The following is a 15830-nucleotide window of genomic DNA, read 5'->3' on the forward strand; positions in this document are numbered from 1 at the left end:
ATCAGAATCATTGACAGTATATTTACAGTTAATAAAACTGAGGCCTGGCGTGGTGGCTCACCCCTGTAATTCCAGCACTTTGGGAGGCCGAGGCAGGTGGATCACTTGTGGGTCACTTGTGGTCATTTGTTGGTCAGGAGTTTGAGACCAGCCTGGCCAACATGGCAAAACCCTATCTCTACTAAAAATACAAAAAGTAGCCAGGCACGGTGGTTGATGCTTGTAATCCCAGCTACTTGGGAGGCTGAGGTGGGAGAATTGCTTGAACGCGGGAGGCTGAGGTGGGAGAATTGCTTGAACCTGGGAGGCAGAGGTTTCAGTGAGCTGAGATCACACCACTGCACTCCAACCTGGGTGACAGACTGCGACTCTGTCAAAAAACAAACAAAAAAACTAAAAGACATGGTATACCAACATTTTGGCAAATTTTGGCAACAGCCTAACAATAAATTGGCTTTTTAATCTTTTATTTATAAAATGGTGCCACACCACAAATATTTATCGGAGAACTACTATGTGCCAAAGTCTGTGCTTACCACTAGGAATGAAAGAATGAACAGGGTAGCTCCTGCCGTCAAGGAGCTGAACAGCAGAACTCGGAGAAAAAGCAGGTTTGATTAAAGGAGAATGGAAAGGTAGGTACAGATGTAACATTTGGAAAGGATGGTGACTTCTGTGAAAACAAGCACTAGATGTTATAAATAAGACTCTTCAACATGTCAGCCATGATAAGCCACTTTTTTTTTAAATCTCAAAAACCAAAGAGACAATTTCTGATGCCTTTGAATGAGGATTAAAAGAGAGTGGGAGGGAGAAAGGAATTAGGCAGAGTATGAGGAAGATATCACCTGGGATGAAACTAGCAGATAGGGAAAGCCTGCATGGAGCCTCAATGCACTTAGGAGAGTACACTTGGATGCATTTCCCCACAGTGGTCCCTTCATTATGAAACTGCATAGTTGCCAGTCTGGAGCAAGAACACTGGGTAGGTAGAAATGGTAGGAGGCAGCAATCAGCTTAGAGTAAAGGGTGAAGTCTCAGTAACAGCCTGTGGGGGACTGCATGGTCTCTGACTTCCTTTCCTGTGCTTTCTCTGTTGCTATCTGCACCTGAGCATGATCCTGCCTCCATGCCTTTGCCTTACATTCTGTATTCTCTGCCTGGTACACTCTTCCCCCAGTTACCTGCACAGTTTAGTCCCTTACCTCATTCAGATCTGTGCTAAATGTCACCTAAGTCCTTCTCTCACCTCCCTGTTTTAAATAGCACTGCCCCAGAGTCCCTCTTGGTTTTATTTTTCTTTACAGCACTGATCACTACATGACCTTATTTATTTGTTTATTGCCTATTTCCTTCTAGGATGCAGGGTCCGTGAGAACAGGGGCTTTGTCTGGTTCAGTGCTATATTTCCTGTGCTGAGAACGTAGCCTGGCCCACTGTAGAAGGAATTAGGAGGTGCATTTTCTAAGAAGGGGCTTTTAGCATAGAAAGACCCTTTTCCTAAAAACCTTTTAAAGAGGAATTTTTTCAGCCTATCATTTACTTGTATTTAAGTTTAAGACCACTTTGGTGAGGGATGTGCAGCTGGTGGTAGTATTCTTCTACTAGAGAGTTGTGAGATGAGCCATTTGTCATTGCATTACTTTTGATCTTACACATTTTTTCTACTTTCAGCTTCTTGAGAAATTCAAAATCTACAGAAAAGTTGCCAAAATCTTTCAATGAACATCCGTATATCTCTCACTTAGATTCACTGTTTAACATTTTGCCCCATTTGCTTTATCTCTGTATATACATGTTACTACAATTTTCAATGAACCATTTAAGAATAGTTGCAGACATGACCCTTTACCTCTGAATACTTCAGTTTGTATCACCTAAGAAAGGACATACAGTTACTATATTCAGGAAATATGGCATTGTTATAATAGTATCTAATGTGCAGACCTGTCCCAATGATATCCTTTATAACCGTAACAATAATGAAGTCCCAATTCAGTAAACAGTCTAAAATCACACATTGTATTTAGTTATCAAGTTTCTTTAATCTTTCTCAATTTTTCTTTGTCTTTCGTGACATTAATATTTTCAAAAAGTGTAGGCCATTTGTTTTGTAAAATGGCCCTCAATGTGGACTTATTATATGTTTCCAAATGATTATAGTCAGGATAGACATTTTGGGCAGAAACATTACATAGGTGATAATGTATCCTCCTAAGAGCATCATCTCAGCAGGTACATAATGTCAGATTATCCCATTATTAGTGCTGTTAAATGCAATCACTGTTTAGGTAGCATCCAATGGATTGCTCCATTGTAAGGGTACCTTTTCCCCTTTGTAATTCATAAATTTATAGTATCAATTTTAATTACATGAAATTAGACTATCTCTGTCGAGAGACACTGTACAACTATGTAAATATCCTCTACCCAACAATTTTTTCTTAATAGTTTTAGGATCCCTGGAGATTCTTGCCTGAATCAATTAATAACATGGTTATAAAATAGTGATTTTATAATTCTTTCATTCCTTACATAAGTTGACATTGTCTTGAAAAGAAGGATTCTTCTTTTCCTCCCATTTGTTTATTTGCTTGCTTGTTGTAAATATGGACTCATGGATTATTTTCTTTAAATTCAGTGTGTATGATCCATTCCTCTTGCTCATTTTGATGCTCAGATTGTCCTAGAGTTGGCCTAACTGCACTGATCCTTGGCATCTGGGGAGAGAAATACCTAATCCGGGAGTAAGAAACATTTTTAATTCATTCACAGTGCCACTTCAATTTTAATTGTGTATGAATCACCTGAGGGCCCAGATTCTGCATTCCTAACAAGCTCCCTGCTGATGCTGGCTGATCTGTGGACCCTGGCTGAAGTAACAAAGCTGTAGGCATCTATGGGCTCATTGGGAAGAGCCAAAACACATTGCTCTCCCTGTATTAGTATGAAAAATTCACCTCATTATCATGGAAGAAAATGATCTCTTGGAAAATATATGAACTCTGGCAGGCACAGGGGAGAGAGGACGTGTACCCCACCTGCTTGAGTCCCAGAAATCATGATAATGAGGAATGCTGGCCTCACACTCATGCTTATTTTGCATTTCTCTTGAAATCCTGACCTTTCAGGGAGCTGGCTTCAGTTCCTGGTTTCTGGGACCATGGGAAATAGTGACACCTTCAGTGTTGGATGTGTCTCTACTGGTTTTCTGTTAGTCAAACCAAACTTTATTGGTACCAAGGGAAGTTAGGCAGTTTAAGCTCTAATCAAAAAGAAAATTCTCATTTTTCTCGCTCTACAGGAGTGTGAGCTTTCTGCCATTGGTAGGTTTCAGTGGCTTTTGGTCAAATACTTTTTTTCCCTTTAGAAGTAATTTATAGGCAGATTGTTGTTGGCACTCTGGCCATTTGTAGTTTGTTACTGTTACATTCAATTCATTTATTCAGAATTCCAAATATACATAGTATTTTGTGTTGCTTAGTAACTTTGTTTAATGTGTTTACATTTTATCATTAATCCTTTTTTCTGACATAATTTCATTTACTCATCTGTTATCTGACTAATATTTTCCCTTAGTCTATTAATTATGTTAATTGATGGAATCTTCCTTGTAGAAGAAGAGAACTTTACAAGTGAGGGACTTCCTCTTTAGACATCTGTCAGAAGTCAGAGGATGGGGCTGGGCACAGTGGCACACACCTGTAATCCCAGAACTTTTGGGAGGCTAAGGTAGGAGGATCATTTGAGACCAGGAGTTTGAGACCAGCCTGGACAGCATAGTGAGGCTTTGTCTTTACAAAAAAATTAGATTAAAAAGAAAAAGGAATTGGAGGATATCTGCTGATAGGAGTAGAGTCTCCCAGTTTAGTAGCTATCAATGGGCATTGGGGAATGAAGGAATGAATGTGGAACCAATATGCACGTGTCAACTCAATGAGATTGACATGTGGAAATTGAGATTCCCAAATGGGTGTTTTTGTTTGTTGTTTATTTGTTCCTTTTAATCTCTACCATTTGTGTCTTTTGCCACTTCTGGCATTTAGATGGATAGCAGATCATAGCATTAGACAATCTATAAAGCTTGGGCAATTTCTGACATATAAATGATTTGCAACTTCATATGCCCCACTGCTCTCCCTTAACGCTTCCTTCTTCCTAGAGGGATGGGCCCCCACCTGTCTGCTGGGAGATTTGGATGCCCTTCCCCTTATAGCAAACAGTCCACCTGCTGCTTGAGATCCTTTTTCTGCCAGAGAGTGCTACAGCTCTTGTGCTTCCTGGTCACAGCACACGCTTGTGTTCATTGAACGATGTGGAGTTAGTATGAATTTTATTCCCCATCTCTCAATTATGTATATGTTATAGAAGGGTGTTTAACATAGCCACACTGTGAAAACATTACTCATTACTTCTAAATGCTAACCTGCAAATCTAGTAAGATACACAAGGTGGTACCTTTTAAGTCATCTTTGTTAGAGGATGCCACCTGAAGATCTCTAATGTCAAACTGGATAACTGGCTTAGCTTGGTAAGAGATCATTGGCCCACAGAGGTTCAGTGGTTGCTATAGAAGCACAGGGCCAGCAGAACCTGTGGTCTGTGGAGGCCACTAGCACAGTATTCAAGGGCTTTGTCATGGCTGGGTGCCAACACCTGGTGGAAAGCAGAAAGGCTGTTTCAGTGCCTCTAGTGCTAGACACCTGGTACCAATTAAGACCACACCTGCTTTCTGTTGTTTGGTCTCTCCCTTTCTCTGTCCTGTGAGCTACATTTAAAAATAATCACTGAAAATCAGAAATGTTTCCAGTTCTAACTCAAATCACTGTAACGTCTCAAAAATGTGTATGTATTCTGGAGATAGTAGTAAGTAGGAGAGCAAGTTTCACCTATTCTCTCATTTAAATGTAGAAGAATATCTCATTTTTTCTGACATGAAGAGTTATCAGACAGGTGAGCTGCTTCACACAAAAACCCAGAAGGACTATAGTAGCATCCTTTACAGTGCCTAAAGCAGTGTTTACCATGCATTAGGTACCAGGAGGCATTTGTTAAATAAGTGGTCCAAAGCAAAAAGGAATGGTAATGGAGTGCATTTTATTTTTATTTCCCATCTTATCAGCTTTTTGCAAGCATTATTTTGATTACAGCAAACTTAAAATTCCTCATTAGATTTCCAATGCTATGTTTGAACATTGCTTGAATGTCAGTCCCTGGCTGTTTATGCACATGTATACAATACTGACTTGGCTATATCCAGACACAGAAATGCATACTTTGTTGATGTGATTAGCTGGGGGGATTAGTTGTTAAGTTAAAGAATATTCTGGAAAGTTAGGTGGTGCCTTTAATGTCTGAAAGTCTTGAAATGATTTCTTAGAGTGTTTCTCCATGACAGTGTGCTGTGTTACTCTTACTGTATTGCTATAGGGGTTATTGTAAATTCAGCCAGCATTTGTTGAACTCCTGCCAGGTTCCCAGACCTTTGCAGGGGCCATACTTGTCCCTGCCTTCAGGTCATTTACTATCAGACCTGATCTGCATAAATGTGAAACGTCAGTACTGACACAAAACCAACTTAGGTATCAGGTTCATGGGTCTCCAGCAGTTCTTCTATCTTCATAGGAAGAGAGATTCCTATGAGGTAGAAAGGCTGGAAGAATGAACAGTTTAGGAAGATGTAGAATTGCAACTGAATAGTGAAGAAGAGGAAGAGGAGGAGGGGGGAGAGCATTCCAGTTAGTAGGGCTCAGTGTAAGCAGAAGCTAGAGGTTGGCATTCACACTGTGTTCAAGGGATAGTGAGAAGCCTGGTCTAGTTGTTAAAGTAGAGGTTTTGTCTTGGAAAGAGTGGAGACAAGGTTATAGAGCTTATCTGGAACCAGGCCCCAGAGGTGTTGCAGTGCTGCAGAGCAAAGTGGTCTGGAAGGTGGTTGAGCAGCACTAGAATGGTTCAGGAGCTGCACCACAAGGTTCCACTCCTGCCTCCATTGTCAGGAGCGGTGTGATACTGGTTGTTGCACAAACTCTGTGCCATGGTTTCCTCATTTATAAGATGAGGACAATGATTTTATTTATCTTACAGGATTGCTATAAATAATAAATGAAACAATAATGATATAAAATGCTTAGCAAAGTACTGTGTACTTGGAAGAGCTCATCCCATTGTTAGTTATTAGGCAAGGGAGAGACATAAAGCTGATACTCAGAAATAGGTTAATTGAAGCTTGAGAAAGCTTTGTAGAGTTGCTTTTTGCCTTCATGCAGTTGAAAATGAGGTGTTAGAGGTGTCACCATAATTTCCACACTGTTCAAGAAGGCACGGGAAGATACATGAAGTAATGTGTTGCATGAGGCCATTCTGTTTTCACTACATCCCTGTTTCACAGATTTGATGAACATGCTTAAAAGCCATTGAGAAATAATTAGATCAGAGTAATTTGGAGTGTCTCTTAATAGTCACAAAGAACTCTTATTCTGGTCAGTTAGAGGAAATGAATTATTTGACCAGAAGTAGCTGGAAGTTTGGTTTGCTTTTTTTTCTTGATTAATATTTTATATTGTATACTCAGAGGCTACTGTACTGACAGGAATGAGATAGAGAATTGAATCTGAATAAATCAAAGTGGAAAATAACTGAATATCCCTAGAAGAATTGTACAGCCTAACTTCTATAACGCATGCCCGCTAATTCTGTTTGTTGTGTTCACACTTTGGGTAGGTAAGAAAATGGAAGGCAGCTCTCTATAAAAACAAGAGTTCTGTTTTAATACCCTTGCTTAAAGTTTTTCTTTAATCTTAAGATTTTTTTCTTAGCTGGAAGTAAGTTTAATTCATCTATTGGGACGTTTGGATTTTTATTAAGCTTGATGTCTTCTCTCTTTGTAAAGATCTGATTAAGTTGTGCTTCAGACTCATCTTCATGGTAGAAACTATGAAAAATTGTACAGCATATGTGTTATACTATATGAAGAAATAGCATCTTCAAAGGATAATATTACACTCACATTTTAATCACAATAAGTTATACTTCCTAAGCGCTGCTCGTCTGTATCTTATTCTGAATATTATAGATGTTTCCATATCTGGTATAGAGAGTGTTCTTATGTGCAATTTAAGTGTTTTCAAGGGTCAAAGCTTGTAAATGCTAATAGTTTCTTGTTTAGCACTCCAAATATAATGCCATGCATTTACTGGCATGAATAGTTATTAATTAGTATTAATTCTATTTGTGTTTTAGAAAATGTAAGAGAGATGAATCAAAAGTATGACTAATATTTGAAGGAACACATATATTTCTTAGTCTGTGCAGTCCTTAAAATATACTCTACATATGTGTGGATATATATGTATGTATTTGTATATACGTATGCATAAGTAATCTCTATTTGGCTACAAGTAGCACAAATTAGTTCTATGTCAGATATTATAAGTACGTTTCTGTACTTTGTTCATTAACTTCATTATTTTATTTTATTAAAAAAAAATTTTTTTTTTAAGATGAAGTTTTGCTCTGTTGCCCAGGCTGGAGTGCAATGGCGTGATCTTGGCTCACTGCAACCTCTGCCTCCCAGGTTCAAGCAATTCTCCTGCCTCAACCTCCCGAGTAGCTGGGATTATAAGCATGTGCCACCACACCAGGCTTTTTTTTCCTTTTTTTTTTTTTTTTTTTTTGTATTTTTAGTAGAGATGGGGTTTCTCCATGTTGGTCAGGCTGGTCTCAAACTCCCGACCTCAGAGAGGTCCCCACCTCGGCCTCCCAAAGTACTGGGATTACAGGCGTGAGCCACCACACCCAGCCACTTCATTATTTTAATGTGCCACATTAAGTATTATGTACTACATGTTAAACATTAAACAGATTTATTCTAAATGCCTGCTATGGGTTGAATTGAGTCTCTCAAAAAGAACTGGTGAAGTCTTAGCCTCTGCTACCTGTGAATATGACCTTATTTGGAAAGGTAATATTCTTTGAAGGTATAATCAGCTTGGGCTCTTAATTCAGTAAGACTCATGTCCTTATGAGAAGAGGAAAAGGCCAGGCATGGTGGCTCATGCCTGTAATCCCAGCACTTTGGGAGGCCAAGGTGGGTGGATTGCTTGAGCCCAGAAGTTCAAGACCAGCCTGGGAAACATGGTGAAATCTTGTCACTACAAAAAATACAAAAATTATCTGAGCATGGTGGTATGTACCCATGGTCCCAGCTACTCTGGAGGTTGAGGTGGGAGGATCACTTGAGCCTGGGAGGTTGAGGCTGCAATGAGGCGTGATTGTACCACTGCATTCTGGCCTGGGAGACAGACTTTGTCTTAAAAAATATATGTTAAAAAAAAAAAGGGAGAGAGAGACAGACAAGGAGAATGTCATGCGAAGATAGATGCACAGAGAGAAGACGGCCATGGGACTGCTGGAGCAGCAGCACAATTGCATGTTGTAGGGGAGGGGAAATTTCCTCCAGGGAGGTTGCTACCAGAAGAAGGGACTATACTTAGCTACCTCTGGGTTAGAGAATTTAAGGGAACTGATCAAATTCAAAATCATGGCTATGAGCAATAGGAGACAATTTGTCCAGACATATACAGGAGTAATTATAAGAACACAGCAAAACAAAACGCAGCATTAAGAACCCAGTTGACCGGGATAGCATGTTTTTAGTAGTACTGATTTGCAGACAAGCACACTGGTAGAGGAGCACGACAAACAGATGAACGGCCAAAAGGCTAAAGAACTGCAGATAAAATATGATAACCAGAACAGGGAGAAAGTTAATGATGATTGCATTGGGTCTGAGGAAGACAAGGAAGGAAATGGATCCAGAGAAAGGTTGATTAAACTAAATTGAAAGGAAGGAGCAGAGAATCCCCAAATGGGGATATAAGCCAGAATACAGTTATTTTAAAATCAATTTATGCTTATAAGTTCAGGTTGTCATTACAGAAAGTCTTTCCTTTTCTAGTAGAAATGAGTGTTCTACTTAAAATTTCAGACTTCACTGGTAAAAAGGATTAAAGAATCAATAGTTACGGAAATATTGTAAAGGAAATGGTGATCTATGAATTTATAATCATGAAGTTCTAATTAACTTCCTCATCAGTACTTGTAATAAGCATCACCCTCCTAACATTTTTGGGAAGTGAAATATCATTGTAAGTTGTTCAAATCAGGAACGACAGTTCTTGACAAAATTTGCTTTTTAAAAGCATAAATGAATACATGTAATTACTTCTCTTCCTTGGATTTTTCTTCAGTTTTCTTAATAAATTAAAATGGTGATATTGAAATGATCTGGTATCAAAGCCTCGTCTTTTATAATTCAGTAATATAGTTAGTGAACAGACCTCGGCCTTGGTGACTTGTGTGAAACTCCCTGTTCACAGATTCTTCTTAATATGCATATAATAGTCATCCAAAAAGCTAGAAAAGGAGAATACCCGTCAGCAGCTTAAATTCCCTTGTTTAACGTCATAGAAATAAAAACATACGTCCTTCTCCTTAGGAGGCTGTCAGGTCTGATCTAGTTCCCGTAGCTGCAATATTCTTATTTTCAAACGTGCCCTCTTTTGCTGAGTTTGCTGTCTTTGAAAAGAGATGGGATGGGGAAATCTCACCACCCAGCCCTTCAGGGCCTCTTCTCAGAGCTGCTGATACTGGCCATGGTGAGGCTGGAGTTGACAGCTAACACACTTTTCTTCTGGCCTTCTCATTTATCATTCATATGCCATTACCATTCATTTGTAACTGGCAGAGAAGGCATTTAGGACTAATTTCTTGTCCACCCATAGTGCTGCTACTTTCAACTAGAGTTTTTGTCACTTGATCATGTTCCATTTAACACTTTATTAATAAATTTTGATATATTGCTCCATAATTGTTTCTTGTGGATAAGTCTGTACTCCCTGGTGTGATTTTAATTAATAATCCAAGAAGGCAGGGATTATGCCTTAACACATCCTTTGTAAGGATCCCTTCAAGAAGAAACCCAAGAAAGAATACATAGGATCAGTTCTTAGAATGTATGCTGCAAATTATTCAGTTTTTCAATAAATGTTTGTTTGAACACTTGCTTTATGCCGTCCACTCTGCTGGGGATATGCATAGCCAAGCAGTGGATCCACTGGGCTTACACTCTAGTGGGAGATCCAGATGAGTAAATCAGATAATCTAAGAGTGTGATATTTGATTTGAGAGGATAAATGTGAGTTGTTAATGTATGAATATGGTCTGTGTGTATACAGGAGGCTCTTTGGCAGCTTTGAGGTGCCTGAGAAGGTGACCTTTGAAATCAGCTAATACGTGAAAGGATATATAAGGGTTGGTCAGACTTAGCAGAGGTGGGGAAGGGTGAGGGGATAAAGACAGGGTGGTCATTTGGAAGAAGACCTATCTATCTAGCTAGAGAGTAAAGAGGTACATTATGGCTGGAGCACAGAGTTCAAGTGGGGGTGGGGAGGCTGTAGAAGTGACAGGGATCTGAAATGGCCTTATTAAGTGTTTGGGCATTATTCTAGAAATGAGGTTTTTTAAAGCCAGAGAGCAGCATGACCCTCATTTATATAGTTAGAAAGAGTCTTCTGGCTGTGCTGTGGAAGATGCTTTGGCAGAAAAGAGCTGTAGGAAGACTACTTAAGAGTTCGTTGAGTGATAGAGAGTAGAGATGATAGTGGATCTGAACAGCGTGGCTAAACAGAGGGATTTAAGAGACATTTAACAAGGGAAGTCCTTGAAAATTATTGGATTGTGGGAGAGGGGTGCAGTAAGAGAAAGACATGGTCAAGGGTGATTGGAAGTTCTCTTCAATTCTCTGTTCCCCCTACCATTCATCCATCATTGATTTTAGGCAAACATAGATTTAGAGTTATAATATTCATGGTCATAAAATAAATATATGTGGGCCTTATAGGATATTTATGTTCAATTGTAATATTTTCTGTAATCTCTATAGGAAGACCTTTATATTACAGAGAGTAGTTTATATGTTAAAGGCACTCTATGTTAAAATATTAAACAGCATTCTTAGGTACATAATTTATAATAATGAAAATTTCACCTTTTTTTTTTTTTTGAGACAGAGTCTCTCGCTCTGTCGCCCAGGATGGAGTGCAGTGGCACGATCTCGGCTCACTGCAAGTTCCACCTCCTGGGTTCACACCATTCTCCTGCCTCAGCCTCCTGAGTAGCTGGGACTACAGGCACCTGCCACCACGCCCTGCTAATCTTTTGTATTTTTAGTAGAAAAGGAGTTTCACTGTGTTAGCCAGGATGGTCTCGATCTCCTGACCTCGTGACCACCCGCCTCGGCCTCCCGAAGTGCTGGGATTACAGGCATGAGCCACCGCGCCCAGCTGAAAAATTCACCTTATTTAATATTTCAGGGAGATGTAAATATATAACCACATTTTTCAATCACTTTATGCCATTAAAAGTCAGTTAATTAATGATGTATTTATTAGGCAGGAAAGGAATGTGAACTTTTAGTATAGAACTACCTACCCACCCATTGCCCAGCCATAAATGAAATAAAAATTTAGATATAAAATATAAAGTAATGAAAACATTTGTTAGATATACAGATAGCTCCAAGTAGTTCCAGGAGTTATTAAGAGCCATTTGTGGTTCTCTGGAAGAGTCTGGGCCAATACTCAAATGCAACAGTTATCACTTTGGGATTATGCTTCTTTGATAGGGAATCACCAGTGGCCACTTCACTCCTAAGTGCCATCTAGACAGTTATTTCCCTCCCTCTCCTCATCCATTCTTCCCTTTCTTTCTTCCTTGTTTAACAACAACAAAAAAAGTTAATCTGTGTGTTTTTTCTTTAGACATAGTCTCGCTCTTGTGCCCCAGAGTAGAGTGCAATGGCGCGATCTTGGCTCACTGCAACCTCCACCTCCCAGGTTCAAGTGATTCTCCTGCCTCAGCCTCCCTAGTAGCTGGGATTACAGGCACCTGCCACCAAGCCTGGCTAATTTTGGTATTTTTAGTAGAGACAGGGTTTCACCATGTTGGCCAGGCTGGTCTTGAACTCCTGACCTCAGTTGATCTGCCCGCCTTGGCCTCCCAAAGTGCTGGGATTACAGGCGTGAGCCACCGTGCACAGCCCTAATCTGTTTCTTACCAGACCTCCCTTAAGTTCTGGGACTTGAGAAGTACTCTCAAGAGGTATTAAAGAAAACTGAAGCTGACACCTTTGTTTTGGTCTTGGCTGTACCAGAATCAGCTCTGTAATTATGAATTCACCACGTCTCAGGATCTTAGTTTCTACATCTATGAGAAAGCTGAAGTACATTATTGATAAGGGGACTCCCAGCTATGATTCCTTTATCCTGCCTTTTTTTTCCCCCTGGTCCTATATCCAGTTGCTTTCAGGCCTTTGTTTACTTGAGGGTCCCACTGGTACTTGAGATTTGTTATCAGAGCTACCCCCTCATGTTGTAGCTTCCGTCATTTGTCCTCTGCCCCCACTGGCAGTACCAAGGGACTAGACTAGGATAAGTAACTGGTAAGGAGCCCCAGGGGAGAAGGAGAGGCAGCACAGCAGCTGAAAGTCCCATGTTTTAATACTTACAATCTGCATACACATCACACAGGAAAGTCGCCATTTCACAACACTCCCTCTTACCATTACTTTTGTTATTATTCTTATTTTATTATTGAGACAGAGCCTTGCTCTGTCTCCCAGGCTAGAATGCAGTGGTGCGATCTCGGCTCACTGCAACCTCCACCTCCTAGGTTCAAGCGATTCTCCTGCCCCTGCCTCCTGAGTAGCTGGGACTACAGGCGCATGTCACCATGCCCGGCTGATATTTGTTTTGTAGAGACAGGGTTTCACCATATTAGCCAGGCTGGTCTCAAACTCCTGACCTCGTGATCCGCCCACCTCGGCCTCCAGAAGTGCTGGGATTACAGGCATGAGCCACTGTGCCAGGCCTATTATTATTTTTTTAACCAGACAAATGTTTGAGTTTTTAAACTTGTTTTTATTTTGTGTATGTGTGCATTTTTTTAAATTGGGGTGGGAGAGATGGAATGGTTGCTGAAGAAGGCAGAGGAAAAACCACAGAACACTTAACTGCAAACTATTGCTGCCTCTCCAGACACAAAGCACAGATTGCCTTACAAAAGTTGTAGTTCTCCCTCATCCCAAGTCCATTCTGGCAACCCCACCTCCACATTCATCCTCAGGTACTGCTATATCACATGTTTGTGACCCCTTCCTTCATTGCTGACATATGTCATCCTAAAACCCGCCTTCAAGCTCGTTTCCTTCAGGAATACTGATTAACCGCACTTGTGATTGGTCACCAATCACATTTAAGCCCCCTGGACTCCACTGTTATTCTTTTAAAACATATTTAAAATAGTTTCAGACACAAAATAGGAAAATACCAAGTCTTTTTTATATATTGTGGTATATATACAGTAATATCCTCCAATGCATATTTTAAACACACTAGAAATAGTGTGATTTTTCACATACGGTTCTGTTTAGTCTCTGAAATGAAAGACATGAAGCATAAAGAGTAATCCTACTGCCATGAAGTCATTTGACCTCACTTGTTTTCTCTTACTCATTGTGATTGCTGCAACTTATGAAGTTGATCCCAGCTTGGACATTGGCATGTATGATTTTGCAAAATGGTTCTTTAAAGGACTATACGAATGTGGTCATTTAAAGCTGTTTCAGAAAATGTATTGCTCCTGCTGTGATATTAGAAATGGCAATTTTTAAACATGTCAAAGTTTGATTATAAAATGGATAGTTTAAAAAGCTGCCTTGGTCTACTGCTTGATGCATTTTAAATTTGAAATGGATCTTTGAACACTTGTATGGCTGCTGGACTAGCGGTTGTTAAGTTTGTTGGTTTGCCACTTAGAGTCATCTATCACTTTAGTAAGAAGTTAACGCCTATCAGTTGGAGAAAAAGCAAATATTTTGCATTGACAGTCTCCCCTACCCTCTATTATTGTCATTTTCTTAAGCCATCACTGCTCTGGCTTCTAAAATACACGTTTTTGAATGAAGGTTTTTGCAGTGAATGGTCTCTTGTAGATCTCAAAGTCCACTAGAAAGAGTACTGGGTTTTTGTTTGTTTTGAACCTTGCAAACAGTAATGCTTCTTTACCACTCACCCTCCCCCCACCCTCAACCTCCACAACGTTCCCGTTCGCTTATAGTTGTCAACGACCATGATCTCTGGACCCACGCTACAGTAACAAGTTTGTCAGTCATTTTCAAATAAGGTGCAAATCAAGGGATGGCTTTGTCCCCACTTCGGCGCAGGTGGGACACACTTGGGGAAGACGCAGCTGAAGAGACAAATTCTCAGGGTGCGTCAGTCTCATCACTGACCGTTGCTTTTAAACCCTCCAGGGAAAATATGCCAGTCATTGTTATGATGTAAACAACCGAAGGGGTGGACGGTGAGGATAAGAAGAACCGAGATAATATTTGGCCAGAGCTACGTGTAGCACAGGGAGCCAGGGCGGCAGCTGCACCTGCGAGCAGCGCAGGCAGCAGGCGCGGCCTCCGGGCGTGGTGGTGGGCGTGGCCGGGCGGCGGGGGCGTGGCCGGGCGGCGGGGCGGGCGGAGCCGCCGGTTGGAAGTGGGTGGAGTTGCCCTTGGAGGCGGCACCGGACCTGGGCCCCGAGGCCCGCCGCTCCCTGTCGGGCCTGAGCCGAGTGGCCCCACAGAGCCGGCGCGCTCCCGCCTGCAGGGGGAGAGCAGACGGGGCGCGGGGACCGGCCAGGCCGCGGCGGGTGCTGTTTCTGTTTCACTTTCCTTCACTCTGAGGCCGGCGCGCTGGCGGGCAAGGAGCGGCGGCGGTGGCGGCCGCTGGGTAGGTACCGGGCGGGCTGGGGAGCTGCAGGGACGCCAGACTCCTCACCCAAGTTTGCGCCTCAGGCGAGAGCGACACCTCCAGACACCTGCCCTGGCCGGCCCAGCCTGGAGCCGGGAGGGCCCTTCGGGTGCAGGGGGCTACCGACCCGGGCGGGGGCTTCGGAGCTGTGCCTACCTCGGCGGGGAGAGCGGCCGGCTGCGGACGCCGGCCCCGGGAAAGGCTGCTCGCTCTCCCCGGCCTGAGCAGCGCGCCCGCGGGGCCTGGGCCCGCGCACCTGCCGGGCGGGCGCGGCTGTGCTGGGACCCCACGGGGCTGTACCGCTGGGTCCTGCCGGAGAACGCAGAAAAGTTCCCCCTTGCCCCCGCCCCGTCATTGCAAGTTCTTGCTTCCCTTAACTGTCTTGGTCACAGGGCTCTGTGCCTTAGGATCTTAGCACCACCCCAGGTCGGGACCGTGCATTTCCTCTTCCAGAGGACTTTCTCTTACTTTGGAGCTTCATGGCAAACCTGTGGGAAAGGCAAGGCAGTTAATCCCAACTTATAGAGGAGGAAGCCGAGACCTAGGCACAGATATGAAACGCTTTGCTGAAGGTCATGCAGGGCTAAGGGCCAGAACCCTGATTCCCTGTCTTTTAATTATGCTTGCTTTCTGTTACACGCACGAATACGGTTTCCCAAGAGGATAGGATGATTACACGCAGAGCCTATTCCCTGCACATTCGCAGTGGGTATGTGTTGATGGAATGCCTTTTACCTTTCCGGTTGCTTTATATTTACCAATGAGTTAACAGCTAAGATGGGGGAAAGTTCCTGTTTGTAGAATGCACTTAGGAAAATCAACACCTTTCATGTTGTGTTTTCTGAGAGGATACATATTTTACAGTTAAAAAAAAAAACCTGAGACAGGAAAGTAGCATTATCCAGGTTATATATCTACTAAATATGACCAGTTTCTATTGAAGAGTTTTTGGTCTAATAAAGAAGGTAAAGA

At 41.8% G+C, this 15830-nt stretch overlaps 1 protein-coding gene across 10 annotated transcripts in view; it reads left to right on the forward strand.

Annotated features, from left to right (window-relative positions):
- PCGF5 (polycomb group ring finger 5) overlaps positions 1-15830 on the forward strand; it is a 123119-nt gene that overhangs the window by 44379 nt on the left and 62910 nt on the right. Inside the window, exons 1-2 of one of the 10 annotated variants that reach the window (XM_063710314.1) lie at positions 14636-14837; positions 15519-15567. The exons of 5 other annotated variants lie outside the window; for them this stretch is intronic. The gene's annotated coding sequence lies outside the window, so the exon portion shown is untranslated. Of the gene's footprint in view, positions 1-14150; positions 14329-14582; positions 14838-15518; positions 15568-15830 lie in introns of those variants that run through there. 4 more of the 10 variants (XM_063710315.1, XM_004049784.5, XM_031015344.3 and 1 more) reach the window with 4 other exon arrangements.

The sequence above is a fragment of the Gorilla gorilla genome, chromosome 8, assembly GCF_029281585.2.
Source record: "Gorilla gorilla gorilla isolate KB3781 chromosome 8, NHGRI_mGorGor1-v2.1_pri, whole genome shotgun sequence".
Lineage (NCBI taxonomy): Eukaryota > Metazoa > Chordata > Mammalia > Primates > Hominidae > Gorilla > Gorilla gorilla.